The sequence below is a fragment of the Salvelinus namaycush genome, chromosome 9 (assembly GCF_016432855.1).
Source record: "Salvelinus namaycush isolate Seneca chromosome 9, SaNama_1.0, whole genome shotgun sequence".
Taxonomy (NCBI): domain Eukaryota; kingdom Metazoa; phylum Chordata; class Actinopteri; order Salmoniformes; family Salmonidae; genus Salvelinus; species Salvelinus namaycush.
Window position 1 is genome coordinate 48146717 of NC_052315.1, and position 26720 is coordinate 48173436.

The window sequence follows — 26720 nt, forward strand, 5'->3', positions numbered from 1 at the left end:
CTCCACCCCGACTGGCTCCGGTTCCATCCTTGGTTCCTCACGGTAAGCACGCCACACTCCCCGTGTGCCCTCCCCCAAGAAATCTTTGGGGCTGCCTCTCGGGTTTCCAGCCGCTCTGCCGTGCTAGCTCCTCATACCGGCTCCTCTCTGCTTTCGCTGCCTCCAGCTCTGCCTTGGGGCGGCGATATTCCCCTGGTTGTGCCCAGGGTCCTCCGCTGTCTACTACCTCCTCCCAATTCCAGGAGTCCTGTGTCCTCGGCCACTGCTGTTGTTGCCCGTCATCACGCTGCTTGGTCTGGTTTTGGTGGGTAATTCTGTCACGAACGTCGTAGTGAGGAGACCAAGGCGCAGCGTGATTAGAATACATTCTTCCTTTTAATAATGAAGAACACTTAACAAACAATACAAACAATACAAAATAACAAAACAACCGTGACTGCTATAACACTGAGTGCAAACATGCAACATCACATAGACAATTACCCACAACCTACCTAATGACTATGGCTGCCTAAATATGGCTCCCAATCAGAGACAACGATAGACAGCTGTCTCTAATTGAGAACCAATCTAGGCAACCATAGACTTACATAAACACCTACACTGAACACAACCCCATGAAATCTACAAAATAACCCTCGACTATACAAACACCCTATACGAGACAAAAACACACAAACATCCCCCATGTCACACCCTGACCTAACTAAAATAATAAAGAAAACAAAGATAACTAAGGCCAGGGCGTGACACAGTGCCAAAGTAGAAAGCAGATTTTATATTCCCGGTATTTTAGAGAATAAATCACTGAGTCGTTATCGTGTTCTGAGTCAGAGATAAGACAATTCCACTGAAGTCAACCCCATAAAGAACACCACAGTTCCCAGATTAAGATAAAAGAATATTGATCACATCAATGTGAATGTTACCAATTTCACAATTCTAATATCCTGTCTCATCCTGCTCTGTTAGGTATGATGCCTGGTTCTCTATTATTGTCATGACTCATGATTTCATGTGTAATATGATGTTTTATCCATTGACATGTTCTGTTGTTTAGCTGTCATCATTGAATGGAATCACCGGCAATATTTAAATAAGAGTATGCAAAATGGTGATAATTGGTTACTGAATATTCTGTGTCCCAGTACTAATGCTGTTATGTTTTATGTGTGTGTGTGTGTGTGTGTGTGTGTGTGTGTGTGTGTGTGTGTGTGTGTGTGTGTGTGTGTGTGTGTGTGTCCTCACACACACATAGACCGGTACACGGTACTGATGGCTGCATGCATGGCTTCTGCCAGCGAGGACAAGATCGTCAAGTGTGTGGAGCTGCTCTTGTCCAGAAACGCTGACCCCAACACATTCAACAAGTGAGGGACTCTGTGTCTGTGTGCGCATGAGAATGAGTGTGTCTGTGCATTTTATAGAGGGAAATTCCATTCAATATAATCACAAGATGCACACAGTACATTTTATACTCTGCAGCACAGGGAATGATATGTGATCATGCAAGCCTCCTATCCTTGGGTGACTATGAATGTCAAACACTATTTCATTTCATTTCACTAGACATCAAGGACCACACTGTCATTTTTGAAGTGCAGATTGCAAAAGGTCACATGCAGTACAGTTTGAAGTTCCTGTTCATATACATTTTTGGGGTGAAGATAATATACAATAGATTACAGAATATGTCATGCTAATTCTTTAATAGTATGTTCTGATTACACTTTTTATGTTCTGATTCTATGTTCTGATGGCTCTTTTATACATTGTTTAATGTGATGGAAAGTACCATGATAGAGGCAGTGTTTCCCATTGCCTGGCGACCACGTCTGGGTTTGATCCTGGCCTTGACTACCTTTGGACTTCTTCCTTTGCTGTCAACACTGTCCCCGTACACCACTGCAACACATGGAGTACGGTGTGTGTGTCAGTGTTTGTTGGTGTGTGTTGGTCTACATTGGTCTTTTGTGTGGAATGTCCTGTTATGGCATCTGCATGCACATGTACCCAGGCCCTCTTCAGACAGACAAAAAACAAACACTCATGGAGTGGGGGAAAGAGCCCCTCCCCCCTCACCACCTAAACTCACTGTACTGGACACTGCCTGATGCTGCCCAGACACAAAGAGTGAGGGAGGGATGGAGAGAAGAAGTGAGGGAGAGAGAGGAGGGAGGGGGATTCTGGAACCACTTACCCGTTGTCATCGTCTGTGGACATTTCTCATGGCAAGCGAAGGATGAAGGCCTGAACTTCGCCCTCTCCCTTTCACCTCCATCGCCCTCACAAACTCTCCACCACCCTTGTCTCATGCCCACCGCCTGAGCCACACACTGCCCAGAGCCCTCCAACACACACCAGCCAGAGAGTGAACAAGAGCAGGCAGGGTAGGAAATTGATTGTTTCCTCTCCAGACAAAATATTTGAAGAACGGTAACAAAAGACAGAGAGGATGCGGACAAGTGGAAAGGGGGGAAAAACTGAGTTTCAGCAAAGGGAAGAGAAGAAAGAAGACCAGGGGTTCTTGTGGGCAGAGAAATATTCCCCCCCACCCCATTGGCTTTTACATTCTGAGTATTTGACCAGCAATTCATACCAGCTGCTTTTCTTTCCCTCAGTCTCATAAACAAATGAACCTCTAAAGCTGCTGTGATTTTTCAGGAGCAAGATGTTGTGTTTTTGCATAGACAATAGGCTATATGATCGCATCTCTAGTTTTTCCTCTGCAACCTCTACTGTACCTGTCCTCTGGCCTTTGAACACTTTTGGATACCAGCTGAATGTCAAGCTTTTTCCTGTAGCCTAATGACCCGTCAGCTGGATAAGAGCTGGAAATCAGTTTCAGCTGAAACCTTTTGAGTTTTTGCAACAACAAAAAAACGTCTTTGTATCGATTCTCTGCTCTTGTGTGGGAACTGGTGATCAAAAACACGTAAAGTACAAAACACACACACCACCCGTTCACTCTTTGGCTAAACCCCGTGACGAGCGAACGACCTTGTCACCTGTTTGCCACTGAGACCAACATCTTGGGAAAACAGGTTCTCAGGAAACTAAAACCCTCAGTGACGCTCGGGAGCCTGTCACGTCTCCTGTGGTCGAAGAGGAAGTAAAAAGCGAATACCTGGAATATGTCAGGATGAGGATTAATACGCCCCCGACTCTGGGGCTAGATGTCCCCAATACACACACCCCCCCCCTCTGGCCCTGGAAAACGCCACATTGTGATGAATGACCATAGGGCGTTCCCACACCTCTGGACTGATGGAGTTTCTTACCCTCTGTTTTGTCTGAGTCACAGGTGATAAAGTTGAGTTTTATCAATGGTTATTTACACTCGCCGGTTTGTTGCTCAACATACTGAACTTTGGCACAATGGGACGGGTGATCAGTAGCATGGGCTGCCTCACTCTTGCCCAATAACATTGTGTTTTGGGTGCCAAGTCTCATTAACCTAGAGGATGGCTTGTTTGTGCCAAACAGTGTGGTGAATCACTAAGTAATACTGAACTTACAATAGTTGTTTAACTTATTGTAACTTACAGTAAGTAGCCTATGTTTTTATGTGACCCTAAAGCTGTCAAAGCCATGCGCTGCAGTGTATGTTTGAAAACAATTGCTCCCTTACAGTTTCCCAAAGCCCCCCCCCCCCAAACCCCCCCGTTTTTGCCCTAGCACTACACAGCTGCCTCAAATAACCAGCTTGGTGTGGAGTTATTTGAATCATCTGTGTAGTGCTAGGGTAAAAACTGAAATGTGCATCCAGAGGGGGCCTGAGTTTGGAAAACCCTGCTGTAGTTGGTCTCTCGAGTTGAGGGCTTGGTGTGTGTTGCCCTCCAGTGGTTTCAAGTGTTCAAACCCAGTTCTACCACTCATTATTTCTTACCCAGATAGGCAGAAGACACATTTAGTTTGGGAGAAGACAAATGTCTGTTTCTCTCAAAAATGTACAGTAAACAATATATGATATTTTATTCTATTCCCATTCCCAGGTCTTGTATGACCTCCCTGATGCTGGTGTCCCGGGACGGCTACAGTCAGGTAATCGACTTGCTGGTGTCTCACGGGGCAGAGGTCAACTCCCAGGGTGAAAATGGGTACACAGTAAGGATGGTGCCCACCTCACCTGGCGTGATGCCTGTTGCACAAGAGAACGCTTTGGGTTTTTAATTTCATAGCTCAGCACTCCCTGCGTCCCAATAATCCCTTCTTTCTCCCCAAGTGTGGAATTTTTTACTTCCCTTTGGAGACAGATTTGAAAAAGAAATACTGTTTTAACATATATGGTGGAAACTTTGTCCAGCCCGTGCTTACACCAATCAAATGTTTTTACATTCCCTTCATTGATTTTGACTGTGATTGATAGTAATGAGTAGTGACATGGTGATGATTAACCCATAGCAGTCTAAGCCAGGGATCATCAACTAGATTTTGGCGTGTGCCGATTTCTTGTTGAGCGGATGGTGGGGGGGCCGGGACATAATTACAAATCATTTGTAGAATGCGAATTGACCGCACGAAGCCCAAGCAGATATCTTTGACTTAAACATAATCATTTCAAACTTTGCTTGCATTTGTACACGATCACGTGTCTCTCTATTATGCATTGGAATACTTGGGAACAGATTTCTTAAATTAAAATCACTATATTTATCTCATCTCATTGCTTAAATGTATGCATAAATAAGACCTTTTAGATGCCAAGTCTTGGTCATGATATGGTTTCAGTGCTGTTTTTACAGTCTTTTGTGTCCAACAATGAACATTTAAAAAAAGTTAGTTGTTTTTATATTTTTTTGCTCTGAAAACCTGGAGGGGGAAAATGAAACCACCCGCGGACCAAATTCGGCCTGACGGCTTCCAGTTGGGGGAACCCTGGTGTAAGCCCTGTCTAAGCCGCAACATGCAGTTACAGTTCAAAAAGGAAATCAGTCAATTTAAATAAATTCATTAGGCACTAATCTAGGAATTTCACATGACTGGGCAGGGGCGCAGCCATGGGTGTGGCTGTGAGGGCATAGGCCCACCCACTTGGGAGCCACGCCCACCCACTGGGGAACCAGGCCGAGCCAATCAGAATTAGTTTTTCCCCACAAAAGGTCTTTATTACAGAGAAAAAAAATACTTCTCAGTTTTATCAGCTGTCCGGGTGACTGGTCTCAGACGATCCTGCAGGTGAAGAAGCTGGATGTGGAGGTCCTGGGCTGGCATGGTTACACGTGGTCTGCGATTTTTGAGGCCGGTTGAACGTACTGCCAAATTCTCTAAAACAACGGTAGCGAAATGAACAGTAAATTCTCTGGCAACAGCTCTGGTGGACATTCCTGCAGTCAGCATGCCAATTGCACGCTCCCTCAAAACTTGAGACATCTGCGCCATTGTGTTGTGACAAAACTGTACTTTTCAGAGTGGCCTTTTATTGTCGCCGGTACAAAGTGCTCCTGTATAATGATCATGCTGTTTAATCAGCTTCCTGTCAAGTGGATGGATTGTCTTGGCAAAGGAGAAATTATCACTAAAAGGGATGTAAACAAATTTGTGCACAACATTTGAGAGAAATAAGCTTTTTGTGTGTATGGAACATTTGTAGGATATTTTATTTCAGCTCATGAAACATTGGACCAACACTTTACATGTTGAGTTTATATTTTTGTTCAGTATATATGGAATTGTTTTAAGAATGTCATATCAAGGACCATTTAGCTATTTGATTTTAAGACCCCTTGAAGTATACAAATAATCTATAAAACATAAATAAAAAAAGTTAAACATTATTTAACTAGGCAAGTCAGTGAAGAACAAATTCTTATTTACAATGACGGCCTAGAAACATGGGGTTAACTGGCAGAATTACATATTTTTACCTTGTCAGCTCAGGGATTCAATCTTGCAACCTTTCGGTTACTAGTCCAACTCTCTAACCACTAGGCTACCTGCCACCCCCTTACTGCTATTAGCCCATACAAACGCATTAAATAACAGATTCACTACATGGAACAACAGACAGTTCCAACAGACACATCTAAATGATGTTTGTTCTGAAGTGTCTGTCCTATATCTTAGAGATATAAGAAAGATGAGGAATTATTTGTATTTAACCCCTTATTAAGTCTCCATATATACACTACACTACCAAAGTATGTAGACACCTGCTCGTCAAACATCTCATTCCAAAATCATGGGCATTAATATGGAGTCAGTCCCCCTTTTCTGCTATAACAGCCTCCACTCTTCTAGGATGGCTTTCCACTAGATGTTGGAACATTGCTGTCGGGACTTGCTTCCATTCAGCCACAAGAACATTAGTGAGGTCGTCATGGATGTTGGGCGATTAGGCTGCAGTCAAGCCTAATCGCCCAACTTGACTGCCAGTTCCATTTCATCCTAAAGGTGTTTGATGGGGTTGACATCAGGGCTTTGTGCAGGTCAGTCAAGTTCTTCCACACCGATCTCAACCAACCATTTCTGTATGGACCTCGCTTTGTGCACAGGGGCATTGTTATGGTGAAACAGAAAAGGTCCTTCCCCAAACTGTTGCCACAAAGTTGGAAGCACAGCATCGTCTAGAATGTCATTGTATGCTGTAGCATTAAGATTTCCCTTCACTGGAACTAAGGGGCCTGAACCATGAAAAACAGCCCCAGACCATTATTTCTCCTCCACCATATTTTGCAGTTGGCACTATGCATTTGGGAAGGTAGGGTTCTCCTGGCATCCGCCAAACCCAGGTTTGTACGTCGGACTGCCATATGATGAAGCGTGATTCATCACTCTAGAGAATGCGTTTCCACTGCTCCAGAGTCCAATGGCGGCGAGCTTTACACCACTCCGGTCGACGCTTGGCATTGCGCATGGTGATCTTAGGCTCGTGTGCGGCTGCTCGACCACGGAAACCCATTTCATGAAGCTCCCGATGAACAGTTCTTGTGTTGACGTTGCTTCCAGAGGCAGTTTGGAACTCGGTAGTGAGTGTTGCTGAGCTCTTCAATAAGTCCGTTCTACTGCCAATGTTTGTCTATGGAAATTGTATGGCTGTGTGCTCAATGTTATACACCTGTCAGCAACGGATGTGTGTGGCTGAAATAGCGGAATCCACTAATTTGAAAGTGTGTCCACATACTTCTGTATATATAGTGTACTTCCATTCATTTTTTAACCTGGTACTGTGGGACCTTCATATGAGTCTTGTGAGGCATGTGGGCATCCTAGAGCAAAACAACATGTACGTGTTTGTGAGAATCTCATCTTTCCACAAAGTGGTCATATTAGTGTGTAGCCCAAAATGCTCGGACGCTACAGACAGAAGTTGGCAGATCGGCTGTACCAACTTCAGACAAGTCCCAAGACACTTGTAGGGGTCGTAGATCAAAACTGAGAACACTCATCTTTCCATGGAGGGGTGATAATAGTGTGTAGGCCAAACTGTTCAGACGCTTGAGGCGATTTTGTGAGAAGACCCATTTTTGGGATGTCTCATGGTCTGACAAAACACCGCTCTAGGTTTGTCACCTTTCAGGAAGATGCGAAAGTGCGACATTGGCGGATGTGGTGGATTGAGACTCATCCAATGCAAGAAAAAACATCTCTAGCTTAAATTGACAGATTTCTATGGGGCTTTTTAAAATTATTTTAAAACGCTCTTTCTTATTGGTCTATTAACTAATTTACCATCTGGTGATGTCACCAGGCAGGCCAAAATGCCATCCCACCAAAACAGGTTGAAATTTCAGGCAGTCTTTTCAAACAGCTCGTACACTAAAAGGACATTATCATAATTTTCATAATTTCAGAGTACTAGTCCAACCTCAGTGTGGAAGTCAATATAAAACAGAAAATCTATTTTCTGACTGCACTGGGCCTTCAATGATAAGTATATAGGATGGTCCTAGATGTTGATTGTAGATGATAACCTGTGAGCTTTGACCCCAAGGTCCTGACTGTGGCGGTGCAGTATGGCAGAGAGGAGCCGGTCCTCAAGCTTCTCTAGCTGGGGGCAGACAAGACCAAAGCAGGAAAGATTGCTGCTGACATAGCCAAAGTCTTCAAACGACCACAGGTAAAAACAAATCAAACCACTTAGTTTGACCACAACTATGTACACAACTAAATACATAACTCTGGCATTCAAAACGACCACAAGTAAACATCAACCACCACTTTGACCACAGCAAAACTAGGTTTACCACGCAGTTTGAAATGGTAGTCCATTTTCCCTGACTCTTGTAAAACCCATTTTAAATCAATGGGGAACAGTTGCAGAACAGCACAAAGGTCATATCTCAACATTATATCAAATAGATCTGCTCTTCTTCGCCCTCAGATTGCCAGGATCCTGGGGTCCCCAGGCCATGCCCTGGTGACCATAAGTTCTTCAAGAGGGACCCCGATCCCCCTGCTGCCTCCAAGAAGAGGGGAGACCATGGTTTAACCTCAGTTCGTCTTACTGCTATTCCTCGCATCCCATCTCCTCTTCTCAACCATATTGGAGGAGGCGAGAGGATGTGAGGAATCAAGGAAAGGATGAATTGAGAAAAGGCCCCATCACATCTGTGAGTGGAGGCCAGGAGCCATGATGATGTGTGTTTGGGGCCCTCTAGTGGACATTAAGGGAAATGCCCTATCCCATAAAAACCTTCATACTTGTTTAGTCCTGTCTAGGGACTAGCTGCTAAATCTGCACAACATCACTTAATCTCATGCCATATGTCTCACTGTTGAAGATTCAGTGTTCTAATCTGGCCTGTCATGTTTATCTGTTCTAAAATATTTTAGGCAGAATGTTTGATGGGCCGATTTGGTTGCGTGGGGTCTGTTGTTAACAGATGGTTGATGTAGTATGCTCTTAAACCTATTTATATATTGTCTTTATTTCACCGGGTAAGTTATTGAGAACACATTGCTTGTGTTCGAGAGCATGAGCAAACTGACTGATCTACAAATAATAATGAATAGTTGATTTAAAGGGTGATTTGTTGATCAGTGATTCTGCACAATACGACTGCAGTGTCGTATTTTAGCATGTACAGTTGAAGTCGGAAGTTTACATACACCTTAGCCAAATACATTTAAACTCAGTTTTTCACAATTCCTGACATTTAATCCAAGTAAAAATTCCCTGTCTTAGGTCAGTTAGGATCACCACTTTATTTTACGAATGTGAAATGCCAGAATAATAGTAGAGAGAATGATCTTTTTCAGCTTTTATTTCTTTCATCACATTCCCAGTGGGTCAGAAGTTTACATACACTCAATAAGTGTTTGGTAGCATTGCCTTTAAATTGTTTAACTTGGGTCAAACGTTTTGGGTAGCCTTCCACAAGGTTCCCACAATAAGTTGTGTGAATTTTGGCACATTCCTCTTGACAGAGCTGGCGTAACAGAGTCAGGTTTGTAGGCCTCCTTGCTCGCACACGCTTTTCAGTTCTTCCCACAAATGTTTTGTAGGATTGAGGTCAGGGCTTTGTGATGGCCACTCCAATACCGTGACTTTGCTGTCCTTAAGCCATTTTGCAAGTATGCTTGGGGTCATTGTCCATTTGGAAGACCCATTTGCGACCAAGCTTTAACTTCCTGACTGATGTCTTGAGATGTTGCTACAATATATACACATAATTTTCCTCCCTCATGATGCCATCTATTTTATGAAGTGCACCAGTCCCTCCTGCAGCAAAGCACCCCCACAACATGATGCTGCCACACCCGTGCTTCACGGTTGGGATGGTATTCTTCGGCTTGCAAGCGTCCCCCCTTTTCCTCCAAACATAATGATGGTCATTATGGCCAAACAGTTCTATTTTTGTTTCATCAGACCAGAGGACATTTCTCCAGAAAGTATGATCTTTGTCTCATGTGCAGTTGCAAACTGTAGTCTGGCTTTTTTATGGTGGTTTTGGAGCAGAGACTTCTTCCTTGCTGAGCGGCCTTTCAGGTTATGTCGATATAGGACTCGTTTTACTGTGGATATAGATACTTTGTACCTGTTTCCTCCAGCATCTTCACAAGGTCCTGTGTTGTTGTTCTGGGATTGTATTTTTCGCACCAAAGTACATTCATCTCTAGGAGACAGAACGCGTCTCCTTCCTGAGTGGGATGACGGCTGCGTGGTCCCATGGTGTTTATACTTGTGTACTATTGTTTGTACAGATGAACGTGGTAGCTTCAGGAGTTTGGAAATTAATCCTAAGGATGAACCAGACTTGTGAAGGTCAACAATTTTTTTCTGAGGTCTTGGCTGATTTCTTTTGATTTTCCCATGATGTCAAGCAAAGAGGCACTGAGTTTGAAGGTAGGCCTTGAAATACACCCACTGGTATACCTCCAACTCACTCAAATGATGTCAATTAGCCTATCAGAAGCTTCTAAAGCCATGATTTTCTGGAATTTTCTAGGCTGTTTAAAGGCACAGTCAACTTAGTGTATGTAAACTTCTGACCCACTGGAACTGTGATACAGTGAATTCTAAGTGATATAATCTGTCTGTAAACAATTGTTGGAAAAATTACTTGTGTCATGCACCGACTTGCCAAAACTATAGTTTGTTAACAAGACATTTGTGGAGTGGTTGAAAAACGAGTTTTAAATGACTCCAACCTAAGTGTATGTAAACTTCCGACTTCAACTGTAAATCTTGGTGGGGCAAACTCAAAAAATATGTTTTAGATGCGTGCCAGCAAAGCCATTACACTACACAACACTAAACAATACATGAATTGCACTATAACGGTGACAAACTGTGCCCACAAACTGTTAGGGCCTACATAAACCTGTCCCAACAGCAACCTGTCCCAAGAGCTTTCTTTCAAGAACCATGGAGTGAATCCTTACAATCCTGCAACAGCTGGCTATCAGCGGAGCCTTGTCTGGCAGCTCTGGTATCCCAGGAGGTCTACCCCAGGGGGTGGTAATAGAGGGGAGGTACGTGAGGCGACGTTGGCTCCCTCTGCTGGGAATACGAGAGCTGGGCACCCCGACACGGACAGCTCCAAGTGGAGGTAATTAGGAGAAAGTGCCAACCAGCCATGGAGGCCAAATAAAAGGATCACTGTGGCACACAGTGAGGAAGAACGGGGAGAGACCGACACCGAGCAAAAGTAGAGAAGAAGGACCGAGCCAAACTTAAGTGATTTTCTTTATGTTTATTTTCTGTCATAGTAAAGTTGTTTTTGCGGACTAAAAATCTCTCTGTCTCTGCACGCTCAACCCAACACCCCACTGTTTACCACACAGCGTACCAATTAATTCAGCCTCATTTACTGCCTTAAAAAAAAACATAGCTGTTATGTCTGACTTGCCATATGTGGTTACAAATGTGGTTTCTACTGACAATTGACATGTACAAACTACGGCATAAGGGACGACGAGCAGATGATGCAATCCGTAATTTCGATTAAGACAGTATTGAGCAAGCTAGGACGGACGTAGTAAATATAACTATTTGTTCAGCACTTTTGAAATATACAGCGTCAGAATTCAGAACATGGGCCGTTCTTACAGTATTCTCCCTGTACACCAAGTCAGAACCGTAGGTTAAATAAAGGGGGCATAAAAGCAGACAATGAACGCTTTTACAATAGTAGATGATTACATTTCTCTAAAACAGGCTATAGGCTACCTGTGCACCACCAAGTCAGAACAGTAAGCTAAGTGTGAAGGGGAAAGGGACCAAATTATTAGGGTGAGGCACATGGGCTACTAACAGCTTACTACACAACATACACTTAGTATTACTGTCTTACCTACAGTATACATATCTCCCTGGCATATTACATAATTTATGCAGCAGCATACAATATCTTTTTGGACTCACCTTGTTGTGCTGTGCTCACTTGAACAGGAAGGTGGCGCAGCGGTCTATGTGGGCAAACTTTGTCATCAAAGTCTGGCATTCTCTGGATTTATGGTCGTTTCAAGACACCTGGGAACTCGGATAAAAACAATGTTGAATCAGTGCTTTTCAGGTCGGCGCTCTAGAGAGAGGACAGAGTTCCCTGCTTGGAATTCGAGTTGGATGACCGTACAAAACTTATTTTTCCAGTCGGAGCTCGTTGTTCCCAGTTTTCTTGAACTCACTGAAGTCTGAGATTTCCCACATCTGAGTTTCCAGTTGTTTTGAACATGTCAGAAATCATGCTGGATTGACAGCATGACCAATGTATTCAACGTTTTCTAGCTCATGATGTTGAATGTTTACTCTTTTAAGTTTGGAAAAGAGACCCTTACACCCAGACTTGGACCACACACTCACTCCACTGAATAGCAGGCTAGTGATTGCTTTGTAACGCTTGCATCTAGCCACTGATTCCTTCCTTGAGCCTTCTTGGATCTGCATTTTTAATGTAACTCTAAGGCAGCACCCAAGGTGCTTGAATTTTTGCTTTCTCCCCGTAGATTTTGCGGTGACGTAGTGTCCCCATGAGTGACAGAACACTGAGCCAATAACGGTGAAACTAGAGAACATTACCATCCCCTACGCTCCGTATTTTCTGCTGGCTGCCACCACAGAAAGCACTGAGCTAGGCTGAAACACCTTCATTTTGGAGCTGCCTTACTCAAGAAAGCAAAAAAAGAGACCATGTTCGAATGCAGCTTTATTAACTCAATGATTTTTTAAATAGATTTTTTTTTACATTGTTTGCAAACTTATATAACATAATAATAAAATAACATGCAAAACAGGCTAATCAGGTGGGCCTCTGAATGACGGGACTGGTAGCAGGTAGCTACACAAACACATACTGTAATTGTATTGTACATCTCAGGGTGAGGGCCAGGGTTTGAAGCTGTCATATTATATAGATATTTTTTAATGCAGAGTATCATTTTTTTTCTGGCCATGAAAATGACATCACTTGGAGCTACTTGTTGACCATGGAGAAGGATGACTTGGAGAAGGATGACTTGGAGAAGGTAAGAAAGGCCTGTCTGTCAGGTTTGAACCTGTGCCACATTTACACGAGACATTTTCCAAAGGGATTATTAGAAGAGACACAATTCAAGTATGAGTGCAGTGACTGTAATGTACTGTAATATACATCCGTAATATTGTACTGATATAATGAAAACCCTGGCTAACTTAGGGTTGCTGGTGAGTTTTCCAGGTGTTAATACTGCATTCTTCCCCAGATTGGTATCTCCAACCCAGAGGACCAGCAGAAGGTTCTGAGTGTGGTGATGGAGATGCATCTGGACCGGGTTGACCTGGACACACTCAGCCAGCTTGAGAACATAAACAACGAGTAACAGTACAAATCTTTTTTTCTTTATATTAGAGTAATCCCTTCCAAGTTTACACATGCATTATACTTTTAACACATAAGCCTAAAGACCAGGGTTTCCCAACCCTCTCTTCGGCCCCCCCCAGACATTTCACATTTTTGTTTTAACCCTAAACTGCCACACCTGATTCAATTAGACAAGGGCTTGATGATTACTTGACTAATTGAATCAGGTGTGGCAGTTCATGTAACGCTCGTCGTTGGAACGAGAAGAGGAGGACCAATGCGCAGCGTGGTAAGTATCCATTTTAATAGGAATACTTGAACAATGAACAAAAACAATAACGTGAATGGAACAAAACGAAAACGAAACAGTCCCGTATGGTGAAAAACACAGACACAGGAACAATCACCCACAACGACAAAACAGGCTACCTAAATATGGCTCCCAATCAGAGACAACGACTGACACCTGCCTCTGATTGAGAACCATATCAGGCCAAGCACATAGAAATAGACAAACTAGACATACAACATAGAATGCCCACTCACATCACACCCTGACCAAACAAAACATAGAAACATACAAAGCAAATTATGGTCAGGGCGTGACAGTTTAGGGTTAAAACAAAAATGTGAAATGTCTGGGGGGGCCAAAGACAGGGTTGGGAAACCCTGCTATGGACATCCTCTCTCCAGGATTCAGACATTACATTCAGGACCCCCTCCCCACCGGCGATGTCTCAGCATCATCCCCACATACTGTACACAGTCCATCCTCCAGCACTGGAAGTCATCCGTCAGACAGAGGATCCATCCCACTGTTATTCTCCCACTGCCTCTTCAAGTCTCTGAGAGCAGAGTCCTAATGGTTTAAGCGGGCCATAATGATTTGTAAGGTGAGAGGAGATGGAATGAAATCCCCCCCCCTCTCTCTCTTTCCACTCGCTCTGTGACTGATGACAGGCCAGCTCTCAGGCCAAGCTACCATGTCTGCCTGCAGCCCCTCCCGTCATGAGGCCTTATGGCCATGTTCTCCCCTCTACTCTACTTTAGTGTCAGGCATACAGGGCTACTTTTACAGAGACTGTACATCCCCTGGGGTAAATCCTCTGATGATGGCCACACTGTAAACATGAAACCACTAGATAGCCACATCTCTTATGCTGTATGCTCATCCCAGGAGGTAGTGGCTACACTTGTTCACAGAGTTCACCCGGGTTATATTGAAGTGGCCTATTTCATGTTCTAGTTGGGCTGGTACATGGCCAAAAGTATGTGGAAACCTGCTCGTCGAACATCTCATTCCAAAATCATGGGCATTAACATGGAGTTGGTCCCTCCTTTGCTGCTATAACATCCTCCACTCTTCTGGAAGGGCTTTCCACTAGATGTTGGAACATAGCTGCGGGGACTTGCTTCCATTCAGTGCATTAGTGAGGTTGGGCTCTGATGTTGGGGTGTTAGGCCTGGCTCGTAGTTGGCGTTCCAAATCATCCTAAAGGTGCTCGATGGGGTTGAGGTCAGGGCTCTGTGCAGGCCAGTCAAGTTCTTGCACACCGATCTCGACATACCATTTCTGTATGGACCTCGCTTTGTGCGCAGGGGCATTGTCATGGTGAAATAGGAAAGGGTCCTTCCCCTGGAAGCACAGAATAGTTAAGAATGTCATTGAATGCTGTAGAGTTAAGATTTCCCGTCGCTGGAACTAAGGGGCCCGAAACATGAAAAACAGCCCCAGACCATTATTCTTCCTCCACCAAACTTTACAGTTGGCACTATGCATTTGGGCAGGTTGCATTCTCCTGGCATCCGCCAATCCCAGATTTGTCCGTCAGACTGCCAGATGGTGAAGCGTGATTCATCACTCCAGAGAACGTGTTTCCACTGCTCCAGAGTCCAATGGCGGTGAGCTTTACACCACTCTTGGCATTGCGCATGGTGATCTTAGGCTTGGGTGCGGCTGCTCATTCATGGAAATCCATTTCATGAAGCTCCCAACAAAAAGTGATTGTGCTGACGTTGCTTCCAGAGGCAGTTTGGAACTCTGTAGTGAGTGTTGAAATGGTGGACAGATAATTTTTTACGCGCTACGTGCTTCAGCAGTCAGCGGTCCCCTTCTGTGAGCTTGTGTGGCCTACCACTTCGCAGCTGAGCCGTTATTGATCCTAGACGTTTCCACTTCACAATAACAGCACTTACAGTTGACTGGGGCAGCTCTAGCAGGGCAGAAATTCGACAAACTGATTTGTTAGAAAGGTGGCATCCTATGACGGTGCCACGTTGAAAGTCACTGAGCTCTTCAGTACGGGCCATTCTACTGCCAATGTTGTCCTATGGAGATTGCATGGCTGTGTGCTCAATTGTATACACCTGTCAGCAATGGCTGTGGCTGAAATAGCCAAATCCACTAATTTGAAAGGGTGTCCACATTATTTTGGCTATGTAGTGTATGTTGTACTGCAGGTGGAAAGCCGTCTATGACAAAATGGACTGACAGACCGATGGGTGGACAGAGATTTTCATACCGGGGGACAACTGACACAGATAGTCAAACCAACTGACCTCTACACAACAGACAAATAAAAATACATAAGACGCTGTGCGTGGCCAATGTCCAGTATTTCCCCTCATAACTCAAAAACTACCGTATAATATATACAACAACAAAAATTGAGGAGAGAAAAAAAAGAAACGTCACATCCAAAGGATTTGTACATCACGTTCATCAAGGCTCCATTTTTGTTGTTGTTGCATTCGCTCTGCTGTCCGGTGTTCGTTGATGGGTTATTTTATATGAACGGTACCTTTCCCTGCATGCGTAGCAGCCGTTTTGTGATGCTCACACTCTGTCAGCTTGCCGTGTAAACAGTGTCAGTCAGATTGGAGTTACTATCTCCTCCCCGGGACCTGGGACTGTAGCTCTGTTAGTTTATCTATCACACCAAAGACTGATAGGCTCTCTTTGCAACACTTAGTACAGGGATAGGAGAGCAGAGGGGAAGATAGGGGGAGATGTCTGTCTGTTGCAGGCAGCCTCTCTTTCCCTCCCTCCTGGTTTAGGTGTACTGTACTGTAATGTATTGTATAGGGCAGGGTTTCCCAAACTCGGTCCTGGCCCCCCCGTGTGCACGTTTCGGTTTTAGCACTACGCATGTTGATTCAAATAACCAATTCATCATCAAGCTTTGATCATTTGAATCAGCTGAGTAGTTCTTTTGGGCAAAAACAAAAATGTGCACCGCAGAGCTGCCCCGGGACTGAGTTTGGGAGGGACACGGGTTGTGCTGCTCACCCACACAATTAAGGTCAGACCGTCACACTTAAACACACTTGGTGTCGAAGTGCGAAGAGACTCATCAACACTGAGTTAGCTGGAAGTGTACCACAACCGTGTCCTGTTTGAGGTTTTGGCTCATTGTCATCTACCATAAGTGAGAAGCTGTCTAATAGTGGTGTCTGTGTCCTTCCCTGTAGGAGTGAGGAGCTGTATGACTTCCTGATTAGCCTGCGGCAGCCTGCTACCTGACAGAGACCGTGCAGGACGTCATCAGCCGCTTCCGCCGTCGAGCCTCTGAGGTACGCGTGTTTGTGTGCACCAGTCCTTAGACTGATCAATAAGTGCTATAGTGTCTCACTGAAAGCTCACTATTAAAATCTAGCCATACTGCATACACCTGTCTAATTCCTTTCAGATCAAAACAAGTGCCAAGGTAGAGTGTAGGGGCTTGTGGTTGTTCTTTGGACTGGACTCTCTCCAGCTCCACTAACTCTCTCCCTCTTTCCACTCCCCAGCAGGTGTTGTCCCTGGATCCGAAGAAGGACGCCCAGGCCATCTGTAATGAGCTGGAGGCCCAGACTGGAGACCTGCAGAAAGAAGTCACCTGTCTCAGGAACCTGCTTCACAAGGTATGTCCCATACCTTTTCTCTGACTGCTGTGTGTGTGTGTGTGTGTGTGTGTGTGTGTGTGTGTGTGTGTGTGTGTGTGTGTGTGTGTGTGTGTGTGTGTGTGTGTGTGTGTGTGTGTGTGTGTGTGTGTGTGTGTCACCTCAGCCCTGCCACTCAAGAGCCCCCGCTACAATATTTCTGCTCTCCTTACTGGGCCACTCTGAAAGAATGAATGAGAGTCCTGTCTCAGTTTCCTCTATCCGGCCCTGCACACCTTTTCACTGCCCTCTCTTCCCATCTGGTCCAATTCCAAACTTCTCACAAACTCGGGTCAACTCCCATTTCGCACCCTCTCTATGTGTAGGGTCCTGTGTGTAAGGGTTCTGACAGGGTGAGTCCTCACAGCCCATAACTCAGACACAGTGTGACAGTGTCCTGTCAATGTGGAGATGGGGAGGTTAGGGTGGGGAAGAAGGGGGGTTGGGGGGGTAGCCCCGGACGCTGGCGGTGTCAGACAGGAATCTGACAACCAACGGAGGCCATTTGGAGAGACTGGTTCAGGGCCCAGGGGGGCAGGCCCTCACACCAGTTTATCTTATCTGTTGGGGCTCGTCTTGACACCCACCCCCCTAAACATACATACAGAGTGCCTGGCCAGATAGATTGGAGATGGGGAGAAGCACAATCCTTCCATGGGTTGGTAAAATCATAGATCTGTTCCATAAATCTACAGTGTATTCGGATAGTATTCAGACCGCTTCCCTTTTTCCACATTTTATTACGTTACAGCCTTATTCTAAAAGTTTTTAAAAATCTGTCGTTCTGCCCCTGAACAAGGCAGTTAACCCACTGTTCCCCGGTAGGCCGTCATTGGAAATAAGAATTTGCTCTTAACTGACTTGCCTAAAGGTTCAATTTAAAAAAATCTATCTACAAACAATACCCCATAATGATAAAGCGAAAACAGGTTTAGAATGTTTTGCAAATGTATTAAAAATAAAAAACAGATACCTTATACACATAAGTATTCAGACCCTTTGCTATGAGACTGAAATTGAGCTCAGGTGCATCCTGTTTCCATTGATCATCCTAGAGATTTTTCTACAACTTGATTGGAGTCCACCTGTGGTGAAATAAATTGATTGGACATGATTTGGAAAGGCACACACCTGTCTATATCTGGTCCCACAGTTGACAGTGCATGTCAGAGCAAAAACCAAGCCATGAGGTCGAAGGAATTGTCCGTAGAGCTCTGAAACAGGATTGTGTCTAGGCACAGATTTGGGGAAGGGTACCAAAAAATGTCTGCAGCATTGAAGGTCTCAGAACACAGTGGCCTCCATCATTCCTAAATGGAAGAAGTTTGGAACCACCAAGACTCTTCCTAGAGCTGGCCTCCCGGCCAAACTGAGCAATTGGGGGAGAAGGGTCTTGGTCAGGGAGGTGACCTGACCTGGTCAATCTGACAGAGCTCCAGAATTCCTCTGTGGAGATGGGAGAACCTTCCAGAAGGACAACCATCTCTGCAGCATTCCACCAATCAGGCCTTTATGGTAGAGTGGCCAAACGGAGGCCATTCCTCAGTAGAAGGCACATGACAGCCAACTTGGAGTTTACCAAAAGGCACCTAAAGACTCTCAGACCATGAGAAACAAGATTCTCTGGTCTGATGAAACCAAGATCGAAATCTTTGGCCTGAATGCCAAGCATCACATCTGGAGGAAGCCTGGCACCATCCCTATGGGGAAGCAAGGTAGTGGCAGCATCATGCTGTGGGAATGTTTTTTTAGCGGCAGGGACCGGGAGACTAGTCAGGATCGAGGGGAAAATGAACGGAGCAAAGTACAGAGAGATCCTTAATGAAAACCTGCTGCAGAGTGCTCAGGACCTCAGACTACGAAGGTTCACCTTCCAACAGGACAACGACCCTAAGCACTCAGCCAAGACAAATCCGGAAGTGGCTTCGGGACAAGTCTCTGAATGTCCTTGAGTGGCCCAGACAGAACCCAGACTTGAACCCGATCAAACATCTCTGGAGAGACCTGAAAATAGCTGTGCAGCAACGCTCCCCATCCAACCTGACAGAGCTTGAACATCTACAGAGAAGAATGGGAGAAACTCCCCAAATACAGGTGTGCCAAGCTTGTAGCGTCATACCCAAGAAGACTCGAGGCTGTAATCGCTGCCAAAGGTGTTTCAACAAAGTACTGAGTAATGGGTCTAAAAACTTATGTAAATGTGATATCAGTTTTTTATTTTTAATACACAAACGTTTTTTGCTTTGTCATTACGGGGTATTGTGTGTAGATTGATGAGGGGAAAAAACGATTTCATCAATTTTAGAAAAAGTCTGTAAAAGTCAAGGGGTCTGAATTAGAGGTCGACCGATTAATCGGAATGGCCGAGTAATTAGGGCCGATTTCAAGTTTCCATAACAATCGGAAATCGGTAATTTTGGATGCCGATTTTTTCCCCCGAATTATTATTATTATTATTTTTTTTTTACATTTTTATTTAACTAGGCAAGTCAGTTAAGAACACATTCTTATTTTCAATGACGGCCTAGGAACAGTGGGTTAACTGCCTTGTTCAGGGGCAGAACGACAGATTTTTACCTTGTCAGCTCAGGGATTCAATCTTGCAACCTTACGGTTAACTAGTCCAACGCTCTAACCACCTGCCTCACGAGGAGCCCGCCTGTTACACGAGTGCACTAAGAAGCCAAGGTAAGTTGCTAGCTAGCATTAAACTTATCTTATAAAAAACAATCAATCAATCAATCATAATCACTGGTTATAACTACACATGGTTGATGATATTACTAGTTTATCTAGCGTGTCCTGCGTTGCATATAATCAATGCAGTGCGCATTCGCGAAAAAGGACTGTCGTTGCTCCAACGTGTACCTAACCATAAACATCAATGCCTTTCTTAAAATCAATACACAGAAGTATATCTTTTTAAACTTGCATATTTAGCTAAAAGAAATCCAGGTTAGCAGGCAATATTAACCAGGTGAAGTTGTGTCACTTCTCTTGCGTTCATTGCACGCAGAGTTAGGGTATATGCAACAGTTTGGGCCGCCTGGCTCATTGCGAACTAATTTGCCAGAATTTTACGTAATTATGACATAACATTGAAGGTTGTGCAATGGAACAGGAATATTTAGACTGATGGATGCCACCCGTTAGAAAAAATACGGAATGGTTCCGTATTTCACTGAAAGAATAAATGTTTTATTTTCGAGATGATAGTTTCCGGATTCGACCATATTAATGACCTAAGGCTCGCATTTCTGTGTGTTATGTTATAATTAAGTCTATGATTTGATAGAGCAGTCTGACTGAGCGATGGTGGGTACCAGCATGCTCGTAAGCATTCATTCAAACAGCACTTTCGTGCGTTTTGCCAGCAGCTCTGCTGTTTATGAATTCAAGCTTATCAACTCCCGAGATTAGGCTGGTGTAACCGATGTGAAATGGCTAGCTAGTTAGCGGGGTGCGCGCTAATAGCGTTTCAAACGTCACTCGCTCTTAAACTTAGAGTAGTTGTTCCCCTTGCTCTGCATGGGTAACGCTGCTTCGAGGGTGGCTGTTGTCGATGTTTTCCTGGTTCGAGCCCAGGTAGCGGCGAGGAGAGGGTCGAAAGCTATACTGTTACACTGGCAATACTAAAGTGCCTATAATAACATCCAATAGTCAAAGGTATATGAAATACAAATCGTATAGAGAGAAATAGTCCTATAATTCCTATAATAACTACAACCTAAAACTTCTTACCTGGGAATATTGAAGAGTCATGTTAAAAGGAACCACCAGCTTTCATATGTTCTCATGTTCTGAGCAAGGAACTTAAATGTTAGCTTTCTTACATGGCACATATTGCACTTTTACTTTCTTCTCCAACACTTTGTTTTTGCATTATTTAAACCAAATTGAACATGTTTCATAATTTATTTGAGGCTAAATTGATTTTGATGTATTATATTAAGTTAAAATAAGTGTTCATTCATTATTGTTGTAATTGTCATTATTACAAAAAAATATATAAAAAAAATCGTCCGATTAATCGGTATCGGCTTTTTTTGGTCCTCCAATAATCGGTATCGGTATCGGCGTTGAAAAATCATAATCGGTCGACCTCTAGTCTGAATATTTTCCGAATGCACTGTATATAAAATGGATGTATCTTAAAACATTACTAATCATTGAAAATGACAAATGACCCAATGGATCATAATACTTTTCTGGGGAAAAGTGGGGGTGCAAAAACATACATTTGCACCACTATTTTGTAAGTGGGCGTGCAGCTGTGCCGTTTGCTCCATTGCTCAGGCGCCTATGGGAACAGTGCTATATTACTATAATACAGCATTATGAATGCTCTTAGAGTCCATTTCGAAGGCATTTATAGAAAGCACAATTACATAGGCTACACCCTCCAACTACTATACATGCCACATATGTATTCACATTTTTTTTTACTTTAGTAATTTAGCCGGCACTCTTACCCAGAGCGACTTACAATTTGTGCATTCATTTTAAGATAGCAAGGTGAGACAACCACATATCACAGTCGTAGTAAGTACATTTTCCTTCAAAGCAGTAGCTTCTATGATTATATGAATATTATACATTCAACAAGTAGGGCTACTACAGTGTTACAATATATGTAGGTTGTGGTTGGCCATGAGAGAGTGAGTGAGATGGGGCATTCTTTGGGCCTGGGTGACTCGGGTGGCTGAGCAGTGAGCGGGCAGGCCTGTTAGCTCTTGAGCTGTGATCCCTGATACATGATACAATCAGACATGCCATCTCCACAGGTAGTAACTAGCTTTCTTTCCACTTTATTCAGCCAATCACCCAGCAGTCATTGAGCCAATGCCCACCCACTCAGGCTGACATGTCTTAGGCCTGTGAACTGGCAGAAAACTAAGGGTTGCGTCCTAAATGGCACCCTATTCCCTATACAGGGCCTTCAGAAAGTATTCCCACCCCTTGACTTTTCCACATTTTGCTGTATTACAGCCTGAATTTAAAATGGATTAAATTAAGATTTTTGTGTCACTGGCCTACACACTATACACCCCATAATGTCAAATTGAAATTATGTTATTTTTTTGCTAATTAATTCAAAATTAAAAGCTGAAATGTCTTGAGTCAATAGGTATTCAACCCCTCTGTTGTCACATAATAAGTTGCATGGACTCACTCTGTGTGCAATAATAGTGTGTAAAATAATTTTTGAATGACTACCTCATCTCTGTACCCCACACATACAATTATCTGTAAGGTTCCTCAGTCAAGCAGTGAATTTCAACCACAGATTCAACCACAAAGACCAGGGAGGTTTTCCAATGCCTCGCAAAGAAGGGCACCTATTGGTACATGGGTAAAAAAAAGCATACATTGAATATCCCTTTGAGCATGTTGAAGTTATTAATTACACCGTGGATGGTGTATCACTCAGTCACTACAAAGGTACAGGCATCCTTCTTAACTCAGTTGCCGGAGAGGAAGGAAACCACTCAGGGATTTCTAAAATAGTTAAAGAGTTTAATGACTGTGATAGGAGAAAACTGAGGATGGATCAACAACATTCTATTTACTACACAATACTAACCTAATTGACAGTGAAAAGAAGGAAGCCTGTACAGAATAAAATATTCCAAAACATGCATCCTGTTTGCAACAAAGCACTAAAGTAATACTGCAAAAAAATGTGGCAAAGCAATTCATTTTTTTGTCCTGAATACAAATGTTTGTTTGGGGCAAATCTAATACAACCCATTACTGAGTACAACTCTTCACATTTTCAAGCATACTGTAGTGGTTGTTGCATCATGTTATGGGTATGCTTGTAATTGTTAAGGACTGGGGAGTTTTTCAGGATACAAAAAGCAACAGATTGGAGCTAAGCATAGGCAAAATCCTAGAGGAAAACCTGGCTCAGTCTGCTTTCCACCAGAGACTGGGAGATGAATTCACCTTTTAGCAGGACATTAACCTAAAACACAAGGCCAAATCTACACAGGAGTTGCTTACCAATAAGACAGTGAATGTTCCTGAGTGGCCAAGTTACAGTTTTGAATTAAATCTAATCTATGGAAAGACTTGAAAATAGTTGTCTAACCATGATCACCAACACCTTGACAGAGCTTGAATAATTTTGAAAAGAATAAAATGGGCAAATCTTGCACAATCCAGGTGTGGAAAGCTCTTAGTCTTGTGAATTTAAGTATGCTCTCTCTAATTCTCTCTTTCGCTTTCTCGGAGGACCTGAGTCCTAGGACCATGCCTCAGGGCTACCTGGCATGATGACTCCTTGCTGTCCCCAGTCCACCGCCGTGCTGCTGCTCCAGTTTCAACTGTTCAGTCTGCGGCTATGGAACCTGTTCACCAGACGTGCTACCTGTCGCAGACCTGCTGTTTTCAACGATCTAGAGACAGCAGGAGCGGTAGAGATACTCTCAATGATCGGCTATGAAAAGCCAACTGACATTTACTCCTGAGGTGCTGACCTGTTGCACCCTCGACAACTACTGTGATTATTATTATTTGACCATGCTGGTCATTTATGAACATTTGAACATCTTGGCCATGTTCTGTTATAATCACCACCCAGCACAGCCAGAGAGGACTGGCCACCCCTCATAGCCTGGTTCCTCTCTAGGTTTCTTCCTAGGTTTTGGCCTTTCTAGGGAGTTTTTCCTAGCCACCGTGCTTCTACACCTGCATTGCTTGCTGTTTGGGATTTTAGGCTGGGTTTCTGTACAGCACTTTGAGATATCAGCTGATCTAAGAAGGGCTATATAAATTTAGATTTGATTTAGAAAGACTCACAGATGTAGTGCACTCAAAGCAAAGGCCAAGTAGTGCACTATGTAGGGAATAGGGTGCAATTTGGGTTGCGACCTTAAAAGGGTCTGGTCCGGTCAGGATTAGGTCAGAGTCAGAGTCGGCATTAGGTAATTATGTCCACTTGAAGTGGTGTGTGTGTCAGAGTATGTGAGCGGAGGTGAGCTGTTGGAAATCCCACTCATCGGTCACGGAGTGGTCTGTGCACCGCTCTGGCACTCAATGCCCTTTCCCCTGCTCCGATACAAATTGCTTAGCATTCACAGGAAAAGAAACTGCTGCTCCAAATTAGCTCTATTCATATTTTTTTTTAAAGATCATTTAACAAACACACCATCTACTTTTGTGACTATGTACAATTTGGTTTTGAAGTAGACTATCATAAGAAGCTTCAACATTTCAACATGTTGTAGGCTATTAACAAGGACCTACATAGGTGAGCACTGTGTGAGCACTACGTGGGCACTGTGTTAAAAAAACAAATAGCTTTTTCTCTAATCTATTGATGATCAGATACTTCATTTGTAACTGGCTCTGTTGCACTCACATTTTACAGTTGATAGACAACTTAAGCACTGTTACAAACTTAAGACTCCTCTTGTTCAACAGTAGCCTATATAGAAACCAAAACATCTCCGGTGCTGCTGCATGGGCTCATTGGTTGTCTTGCCATCAATTACACAGGCTGTGTGACCTATTTCTTGGTCGACTCATATCAACATCCCTGCGTATTAGTGGTGGGGTATACAAAAGTATAGGCCTAATTTAAAGAACACTGCTGGGCTGAGCATGGCTAGAGCTTGTGGCTGAACGATACCGGAGCGAAATTGGAGCGGTAGAGAAAGCCCACGCTCCAGATAAATTACTCAAGCTGAACTCGACTCAAGCTCAATGCACTCCGCTCACATCCTCTGGTGTGTGTATGTGAGAGAGAGAGACGTGCGTGTCTCTAGTTTGTGTCCACCCTGCTCTTTCTCACCTATTCCCTTGTGATGCTCCTCCTCCTCCTCCTAAAATGGACCCGGCCGGAGATTCCTGCCCGCTTCCTCGACCTGGTTCCCACGGCGACTGGAGGAAGGGGGGTTCTGAAGATGCTCGCACTGAGCATGCTCGGAGCAGGCCTGCTGTTTGCCTTGTCCAGAGCAAAGAGCATCAAGGTTTACCAATAGACATCACCCCTGCCCGTAATATCCAATCACTATTCATTTTGGTAAATTATGTCATAGGTCAAAGGTTACCAATCAATTTGCTTAATTGTTTTTATCTAATTGACATTTCTGTTTGAGGAATTATGCCAAATGAGAATATCTCAAATGCAGACCTTTCAAGAAAAGTTGTAGTGTTTTTGATTGAGGTTCCTTATTATTTGTATACTTGGATCTTAATAGTTTATTTTTATTTTGTTCTTAATCCTTTGTGGGCTTTTGAAAATAAAAACCCTTTCTTTATCCAGCATTTTACTGCATTAAATTGCTGCACATGTTAGAACACTGTCAGTGAAATAAACTTCCCACATATTGTTCAAGATTAAAATCTTTTAGTTGACTATATGACTAAAACTATTTGATTTTGTTCTGATGTAAATATTGTTTGTTTAATGGAAATATCGTATTTCTTCTTGAAGATACATTTAATATACATTTTCAATTAAAAATTTGTTTACAATTTCTAACAGTTTTTTGTTGTTATTTCAAGGGTTGATACGTGTAATTTAAAGAATACTATGTTCATCTTTTGTCTCTCCAAATAGAGTTTATACTAAGCATTATAACGTTTCTCTACTGGTGGCATGTTGATTTTTATGAATTGTCCTGCGTCTTGAGAGAATCCAATTTCAGCATTAACCTCATCCCAACAGGCGACCGAGCACCAGACCTCCCAATTACAAAGAAGAGACGGGATTGGGAACATTAAATCGCTTGCATGAAGCGGAGATCAAATATAAAGGAAATACAATGTGACAATCGTGCAGATCGAGAAACGAGTTCAAAAGAATTTGATAATCTAATTGTAAATACACCACAACTTTTGGGCGGCCTTTGAGAAATCTGCATTTAGCTTCTTCAAATAATATTAGTCATCATGGCCGCATCTCGTCTAATTCTTAATCTGTGTGCATAATATGGCGTCATGGCTGTGCGTTTCTGGAATTTTTGGCAACTGTGTATTATAGGCATAAGCATAACTATGCACGTTTGCAGCGCACCAGTTCCTTCCAAACACGTCAATGTGATTGTTTTTGTTAAAACGCTCAGGGTTTAACACATTACGTCGTACCACATTCTACACCTTGCCGCTTGGAAATCGGCCAAATTTGTGTCTGGTATCAAGCTAGCCTGAACAGATACTTTCAGACATCTAATTTCTTCACCTCATTCCTGAGACAGGACTGCGCCCACCCCTTGTGTAAGCAATTTAAACCTGATAGCAAACGATCATCTGCCTATCTTTACACTGCAAATATCTGTTAACTTTTGATCGACTCAATATCTTATGCGCTTCCAATATCTAATGAGCTTCTTTACCATTGTCTTTGTCATATAAGCGTTATGGTTTATATGTACAAAGATCCATCCGGGCGGTAAACCTCTTCTGATTTATCGATTTTTTTTTTTAATGCAAGACAAAGCAGAACTTTGATTTGTGCAATCGAGAAGCTGTCAAGACTCCTGTCTGACGCGCGCTCGTGTTGTTTTCTACTCATGGAAATGCTCAGTACAAGTGCCTGAATGTGCACACCGACAAAACTTTAGTAAT

At 43.4% G+C, this 26720-nt stretch overlaps 1 pseudogene; it reads left to right on the plus strand.

The window, feature by feature from the left end:
• Positions 1-17518, plus strand: part of LOC120053302 — a 47481-nt pseudogene extending 29963 nt beyond the window's left edge.
• Positions 17519-26720: the final 9202 nt, after the last annotated feature.